The 8,573-nt window shown below is 35.2% G+C and overlaps 1 non-coding gene across 1 annotated transcript; it reads left to right on the top strand.

Moving 5' to 3' along the window:
* Positions 1–2,068: 2,068 nt before the first annotated feature.
* TRNAD-GUC (transfer RNA aspartic acid (anticodon GUC)) lies at positions 2,069–2,140 on the top strand. The gene has a single exon. It is a non-coding gene; the product is annotated as a tRNA-Asp (tRNA).
* Positions 2,141–8,573: the final 6,433 nt, after the last annotated feature.

Here is an 8,573-nt window from a genome sequence, read left to right as displayed (position 1 = left end):
ACGCGATGCGAATAAAATTATCCAGTAGCTAAAGCCCTTTTAGCATGACTTTTATTTAACTCTTTCTTCAGCGATGCGCTTGACAATGCAACAATGCAAGCGTGTAACTTGAGTGACTACGAAGCAATCACCGAAATGATTTATTGATGCTTGTTCCATGAAGGCAACCTCCTAGTCAATTATATTCTCATGCAAAATCGAAATGTGAATTTAAATATTTAGACGTTGGTAGTAACTAATAAATATTACATTTTGGATTATGTTTGGAAAGTGAGTAAATGCCGTTTTAATCGTTATTGTCTACAGTCAGGCCATGCAGGCTGCTTTCTATGCTTAATAAATATGATCACAGTTTCAATTTATGTGGAAGCGTAGCAAACGCGAAGAAATTTCGATTTTGATGGAAATATTTTCTGCCCGCATCATGTGGACTGTGGACATGTCCACTCAAAATATTCACCCTTATTTATTAACGCAAGAGAAACTGTGGCATAACATAATATTCCCACGAATCTAATATAAACAAAGTTTAAATTATGATTTGATGAAAAATACCAGATTACTTAATGAATTTAGTAAAAAATACCAAAATAAATATTTTTTCGATTAATATTGGTATTATTCATTTCCTAAGCTCAAAATACCTCAAAAAATAACATATGTCCAGATTTTGAACCTATTGATTGTCAAATAGTTGACGTAAACATTTGTCCATGTAACACAGACATCCGTCCAATTTTTTTTTTCTGAAAAACGCACAAACAACTAAATAAAGGCACATAAAACGACTCGTTAGCTGGACATTGTACAACCGCATAGTGTTTTTGTTCAAGCCGTGCTCGTGCCAATCGCCAATTGGAAATAGATCATGCGGTGCGTTTTTGGCCGACTCAACACAATGCACTTCCTGGTAAGCATGGCGGCGTCCCAAGACGCACACGCATTGCTTAGACAAGAAAAGCCAAAGCCAAAAAGTCAACGCCGTGCGTTTAACGCCAAAGCACACAGAGGAGCAGATGTTGGAAGTCGATAATAATGGCAAAATGTCAATTTTCAGCGGCAGGCCTCGTTTAAATGTAGTACTAATAGTGGGCTTGTGCTCGTTGCGCGCGTTGTGTACTTCCCCATTCTTCGCCACTTTTTGGTCGCTTTTCTGGTTGCCTTTTGTGTTGCTAAGCGTCTAAACGTGGTTGAATGAGACGTCAAGTTTTACACAAAACGACGATTTTTTGTTGTCGACAAGCGAGCAACGGGACAGCACGTTCGCAACAGGAGATGGTGATTGAGATGCATAATTGGAAATCGTAACTGCTTGTTTTGTTATTCTGCTGCTAGGCTTTCATTTTCTTCTTTTGCTTTTTGGCGCATCTTAATAGATTTCATTGAAGTAGTCAATGACAATTGACTCTGGAAAATACCTCCACCTTTAGATTTCAAATCATTTACTAATATTATTAACTAAGCGTGTTTCTTAACGACACAGTAATTGTAAGCGTGTAGTAGATTTTTATCAGTTGACTTTTAAATCTGTATTTGCGATGTAATCGGCATACTTGGTTGCCTAATGAGATTTTTAAATCGTTTGTTTATATAGTGATAAGTTGACTTTATAATCTTATCGTTATTGTCTGACGCGTTTATTACAATTTCTACGAGGAATTGTAAACTTTCCGAACATATAAACTAATGGGAATTAAACGCTTGTGAATTGACTTTTAAATCTTTATGCAAATTTCGTTATTGTCTAGGATAATATTAATGTCTTTAGGCAGAAGTCAGGTAGCTTAATTGCTTCGGAAATCCTTTGTTTATATTCAATACTTTTGACTTTATAATCCGTTTCTAGGCGACATACATTATTGAATTATTGACAATAGAAGAATAACAAGCATCACTTTATTAAATTTCAGAATACAAGAGTAGATTTTCGTCGGAAAATATATTAAAAATTACTTTTTTCTGGGTATACATGAAATAAACGTAATGCTGTAGTGTTGAATGGTATATTTTAAGTAGTTAGACGTAACTTTCCTGCTAAAAGCCTAATTTTTCCTGCTACTAACACAAGTCCTCGGTAGTATAGTGGTCAGTATCCCCGCCTGTCACGCGGGAGACCGGGGTTCGATTCCCCGCCGGGGAGGACCTTTTATCCTTTTTCATAATTTTTTATAAAATTTTATTTTAACCCTATATTGTTAATCTATTTTTATATTGAATTTTAGCCATATCGGGCAGTTATTAACTTTATTTAGATCATGGTCCAACTTTTACAGGTTTCGAACTGTCTATATTATGTTAGTGCTAAGTGCATACATTTTTTGTGTGTATACTAGTGTATTCAAGAATAGTTTATTTATGTTTATTTTAGTTTATTTTATGGGAAAATATTTATTTAAAAATTGTTGCTGATTTTTGAATGTTAATTCAGTGTAATCCGGCAGAGGGCGCTGCAATGGAATTTTTAGATATGAAAAAATAATTCATTTTAGTCCCGATGGTGGCGCTACGATCAGAATCAAGAAAGTTTTGCAACTTTGTGCTGTTCTTATGTTCTAATAATTCGCGTGCTTATTGTAATATTACAGTAAGATATACCTAGGTAATTAGTGTGTGAAGGGTTTGGAAGTGCTCATAAAAGACTATATGCTTTACTGATTCAGTGTGAGTATTCAACATGATTCTTTTTATCAAATGTACACGCGCGCTGGTTATCAACCAATCAAACCTACAAATTTTTTTGTGTCGTTGATTTCATAACACATTTTTTAAATTCAGTTAAACATGCGTACTGGACAATATCTGTTGGGTCCGCTAGTAAACAATATTTCAAATATTAATTAAAATCAACTAACACACCCACACAATATTGACAGAAGGTGGTAAATTGTTATCCCACAAGATTATGTAAAACAAAGAAAAATATTTATATTGCTTTGACATCCCACATCTTGTTTCCTCTGGTAGTGTTTTCAAAGTATAATTTAATACCAGCCAAGCAAAACCACACAATCACGCCGTTGTTTATCCACCACCGGCACTAGTCCACCCTAGTTCCAGTCGAAAAAGCACCCCTACGCTGGCTGTGTGGAAGTGAATGATGGCACAGAACAAGAAATCAAAACAGAAAACAAATACACATTCCCATTACACGTTTGTATAGAAACGGCATTTTCTCAATTCCCAACGCCCCGCCGTTTAGCGCAACAAACCAACAAAACGATAACGCACGTATTCGTAACGAGCACGCACTCCAGGCGCTCCAGGCGATGATGCAAGCGCGGATGACCCGAAGTCGGCGCCGGAGACAAAAACATTAAACCACTTCGGAAAAACGTCGAGCACGGCGGGGCACGGGTGTAACGCATGCCAAATGCGTAATCAAAATAATCACGCGTTGAAAAAAGCACACCCCCTCTGAACCAGGACGTGTGCATTGCACGTGTCCAATGCCAGTGATAATAAGATCTCACCATCTCTATTATTATTCAATCTTGTATTACTATATAACCAGGAACGGGCTTAATATTATTCGTACGATAGTTTCATAATATAAAAAACCTAGATACAGTACTAAAACATACTACAACACAACCAACTTTAAACAGTAAAAATATTGCCCTAGTCCATCCCTGTAGTGCGTGGTTATCGTTAGATAAACAATTACATTGGGTTTTTGGGATTTCCGATTTTAATAGACGCGATGAACAGGATCAACAGATCAGAACGAGCCGGCACACGCGCGTTCGCAGGGTGCAGCGAGATGAAAAAACAACGAGCCCAAAACAACATTATAATGAAGTAGGAAACGTGCGCCGCAACAATGGGCGTCGTGTCCGCACACGCGTGCGTTGTTTGAGACGCGAAAAACGAAAATATAGTACAGTGAGTCTCTCACATGAAGGGGAACCCCCGCGGCTTCCGCGTCATAATCTCCGCGTGTAACAAAACCAAAAGCCTGCGACTATGCCGTGATAACAATGCGCGAAACGGGCGAGTGCATAATGTACATAACAACGATATAATTGTAATAACAAGTAAACGATGCGAGACTGCGTTCAGACTAACATAAATAAAGGGGTGCAGGATGTAAAAAATATTAGTTTGGATTGATTTATGATATTTGTCATTAGAAACTTAAATTTATTCAGTTCATTTGTAGTATGACTTGAGTTTCATATTATGGATTATTAACGCGTTTCGAATTGACTTTTAAATCCGTCTGGAAATTTGCTTACGTTTATAACTTAATCTTTATTAACTGTCGCTAGTAGAAACAGGTAGCCTAATGACTTTTCAAATCCTTTGTTTATATGCTTAAAATAGTGACTTTATAATACCTTTTATTAAATTTTCTAAAAAGGAGCCACTTGCTTTTGTTGAACTTTATTAATATTTTTATAGTGAAACCTTAGAATAGAGAATATTGATAAAAACTTGCTGTGAAAACTTGTCATAAAGAGTTGACTTCTTAATCCGCTTATCAATATATGCATTGTGCGTTTATTGAGGGCAATACAGTAGCAATTTATCACCGAAAAGTCTGCCTTAAGTCAACTAAACCTCATAAATCCTCCGTGATTGCAACTAAATGTGAAAACAGACGTCGGAATTGTAGCAATAAAAGTCTTTAACTTCCAAGCCAATGTTGTCATGCAAAATGTTGACTTCTTAATCCATTCTCGCTTATCTCGCTTATTGCAATTGGGGGGTTGACTAAAATCAGAAGGATTATTGCGATTAATATTTGAATTTTATTGCTACGTATTCTTCAGCTGTCAAAACTTCAAAATCAGCAATCCGATGATTTACCTATATCCCAGAGAATTCAAACACTTTGTATATCTGCCTTTGATTTCGTGCGATATTTGTTATTTTAAAAGAAAACGGCAAATATTTATGTTTACTTTCCAATAAAACGAAAATTTACTTTGTACTACATCGAAGAAATTACACATGATTCACAGCCGCGCGCCGCGAGTTAATTTCTATAATTAATTTTGAAATATTCCCTCTGATCTGCGGCGTCTGAGAAGGTTTTTCCGCGAAACTTTTTCCTCTCGCGCATGTATATTATTGTGAGTCGTTTGTTTTTGATGCGCGCGCGGTGCCGCCTTTGATGCGGAAAACATCGATCCGATTGATCAAGAAGTGGCCGCAGAGCACACACACGATGCGCAGCTCAGTCGGGCACACGGTGATAAATATTTACGCGGGTACGTTTCGGACGATACGAAACACATCTCGGTGCTCGTTAGAGCTGCACGCACTCGTATGATGGCAAATAGGTAGTTGTGTATTATTTGTGCGCGGCGTGGACGCGCCGCCGAATAAAAGATCAGACGGAATCGACGTTTGAAATTGTTTTTGATGTGCTATTGGTGTTTTGCTTTCAAAGCGCGCTGGTCCCTAGAATTTGGGCTGATCACGAGAATCGTGTATTCTGGAAATTACTCAATTTGATGTAACCTCAATATACCTATTACCAACAATTTCTGTTTTGTATGATATTTAATATTTTTAATTAAAATTTGAACTTAATTTGGTATGTGCCATGGCACAAAATGCGTTAATTTCTTTTGGCCAATATATGCAAATAATAATCCCCCTGGCAAAGGATTAATAAGTCAAGAAATTGCATGCAAACATTGACGTTAGAGTTAAATATTTTATTGGGGCTATTCAAATGTTAATCTTAAAATATGTATGAGATTTATAACATTTAGTTCCTAATGATACAATTGCACTTAGTTATAGATAAACGGATTTGAAAGTCAAAACTTTAACAGTCAAATTCTTAGATTCTATGCTTTTCCAGTTATCACAGTATGAATTGTTTTTTAAACTTTCGAATTCTACCATATTGAGTATTGAAACGTTTGTTAACTTTACATTGAATGTTCAAATTTTCAGATTTCTAATTTGATTCATTCGATAATTTACACCCCGGTTGTAAAATACTCGACCAATGTAGAACGCATTGACTTTTGGTCAGTTTTATAACCTACATTCACGTTCAGAGTTGTAAAAATGAGAAAATATGACACAGTAAAGCCTAGCCAGAGATTTTCGATGCGCACACGCGGACAAGAATGCAAGAATGCCACGAAGAACAAATGGATGCTTACAATGGCAAAGAATAGCATGGTTGGCCAGAAGATGGCCCAGAAAGCATTAGAACTCGGTCACGTTTATGACGGCCACCCTCAATATATCAATTTTCTTGCTCCTTAAAAACGGAAAATTGAGGGCAATAAAATTGGGCATCTTTTTCTTACTTGCTTCCCTTTTTTCTGTTAGAACTGATATACACTGAAATGACACACTGTATGAGTGTGTTATGTTGATCGTAAATAAATCGAACAATGGCATCGATCGTATAACCCCAGAACTCACAATCGACAACAGTAATGTGGAACAAAACGATGGCAGCCTTCATAGAATGGTGACTATTATTTTAAGTTGGTTTTCCAAACATCAGCGCAACAATGGCGACTGCCCACCGCGTGGTTTTCAAATGCTTTTTGTCTGCTTCAATTGCTTGATTTATGATTGACTTATAACTTGTTAGTGCTGTAAAATTGGGAAAATATAACAGTATCATTCGATTAAGTTTTATCAAATACACGTGTGGAGTTAAATAAAATGGCGCCTCCTTTTTTCTATTCTATTGATTAGTAACTTTGTATGTATTCATAGCTTCCATGAATATCTAAACATAAATCAAACAACTTTAGACAAAACGAGTAACTTTCCGTTAAAAATAAAAATTAACGATTGTGAAGCACAAGCTAAAAACAATAAGCGAATGCGTAATAAAGTTAAAACACTAAATAAAAGAATAAAGCACCAAATAAACCCAAAAATTACCAAACTCAATAAATCATCCACCATTTTACGCACGACAATGATTTATACATGGCACTTAAAGCGCTATTTCGTTTTCCATCGTTACGATGCTTATTTGTTTCTTTCATTATAAGGACATTATGCTGTGTGTTAGTTTATCTCAAATTGAATTTCCCATCATTCGACTCCACTGACTTTTGACTTACAATGTACGCACAATGAATATTTAACGTTCGGTTTTCGTTTATTGTTTCTAATATTTGGTGAGTAGTAAACTAAGTTGTGTGTATTTCTGAGAGGAGCCGAAAAAATAATATAATTTTTTGGTTTATGATGGTATTTAATTTAAGTGCGAGTTAAATTTTTAGTACCCGTGTATATTGTTGATTCTATCACACGTTTTATGTGGCTTTTTGTAATTCTACGCGTGGACCAATGAGGCCACCTTGTCGTCCAACTGTGAAAACTATTCAACAATTATTTAGGAATCAAGCTGTGGCTTGTTATTGCATCGCAGGCTGTAAAACTTGTAAAACTATTAAAATATTAACATTTGAGAAGACTGCTGCATGTTAATATGGAGTTAAAACACAATAAACAATATGATAATGAGAATTTTATGTTTGGGTAATTTTTAACCACTTTTTATTGCAATATTTTGTAAATGAGTGTGCATTTTAACAATTTCAAGTTAACACATTGTTTAGATTAGTTTATTTCCATAAATTTTGGGATAATGTTGATTTTTTTTTGTATTGTTGTACCAATTTTATTGCTTTTACAACACATTTTCAATTTAAAAATCAACTCACTCAGGTTATCTCAACTCCGTAAAATTGCAATTATTGTGATATTGTATACGAAACCAAATTCCAAGGATAGCCGTCTTGGTAAGACTCATGTAATTCGAAAACTGTGAATAAATTGCGCAAATTATGGTTATGACTTTACGGCAATTAAATCAGTATGATATCAACACTATTTATTTGTTATTGCTATTTCGTTGGGATTGTAAAAAATCGCAAGCATGTAAATAGGTAAATAGCGTGACATATTTTACTACCCTGTTCATTATAATTTGAACGATTGAGACATAGACACGTAGGTACTAGGTTCTTCATAATCGGTAAATTTCTGAAAAAACGTTTTCTCGCGCTCGCACTTGCAGTAATTGATTTGCACACTTGCCAATCGATATTTGAGACGAGTTAGCGTTGCGGTCACAATTTAACAGCCCTACCAGATGGCAAACATTTCAAACATTGTTTTATTTAATAATAGCAAAACGCACAAGCGCATCGCGATGTCGTAAATACTTCTACGCGTTTATATGCTTGATTATGAATTTTAATTTCGTTTATATTTCATTGGTATTAAAAAAACATCGATGTCAAAACACACGTTTTATTGATTTCGTTTATTGTCAGGTTCTAATAGAAATAACGCGTGCATGTTTTTTATAATGCATACAAAAAATGTAAACAATACAATATTTATTTTGATTTTATGGTTGATTTTGATATATGTGGCGCCATCTTTCGGTTCTAGTACAAATTATACGTTTCATTTTATTTGAATTTTAGAACCTAAACAAATAATTCAGTTCATACTACTATTATTATTATATTCAGTGTTAATAAAAACTGCAAATTATTAGTTCATGTAGACATAAAAATGTTATAAATCATCGGCAATGTTCGATTAGGCAACTTGCTCGTCGGTAACCC

This window comes from Atheta coriaria, unplaced genomic scaffold, assembly GCF_025399875.1.
Source record: "Atheta coriaria isolate IRGN ID8LTWV9N9 unplaced genomic scaffold, Caltech_Dcor_3.1 hic_scaffold_5_pilon, whole genome shotgun sequence".
Lineage (NCBI taxonomy): Eukaryota > Metazoa > Arthropoda > Insecta > Coleoptera > Staphylinidae > Dalotia > Dalotia coriaria.
The sequence above is the reverse complement of the archived record's forward strand: the minus strand, read 5'-3'. Positions and strand labels throughout refer to the sequence as shown.